The 229-nt window shown below is 36.7% G+C and overlaps 1 protein-coding gene across 1 annotated transcript in view; it reads left to right on the top strand.

The window, feature by feature from the left end:
* LOC119589491 (transmembrane protein 104-like) overlaps nucleotides 1-229 on the top strand; it is a 100,597-nt gene that overhangs the window by 89,265 nt on the left and 11,103 nt on the right. The window lies entirely within an intron of this gene.

Genomic DNA, 229 nt, shown 5'->3' with positions numbered 1-229 from the left:
ATAAAGTGCAGATTGAGGGAGAGGTTAAGGAGGAGTGCGAACAAAAGTACAAATGGGATACGAGAATAAAGTTGCAACGGGAGGTGCAAATATATTGAAAAGGGGAAGTAAAAGATGAAAATTGAGTTAGAAAAGAAGTGTTCACTTGAATAGATGGGAAGAGTAAGGATGGAGAGGCAAGAATATTTGCATACTTAAGATTATAAGCTTATTGGGTTTCTTCAGAGAT

Source organism: Penaeus monodon, chromosome 25, assembly GCF_015228065.2.
Source record: "Penaeus monodon isolate SGIC_2016 chromosome 25, NSTDA_Pmon_1, whole genome shotgun sequence".
NCBI lineage: Eukaryota > Metazoa > Arthropoda > Malacostraca > Decapoda > Penaeidae > Penaeus > Penaeus monodon.
The sequence above is the reverse complement of the archived record's forward strand: the minus strand, read 5'-3'. Positions and strand labels throughout refer to the sequence as shown.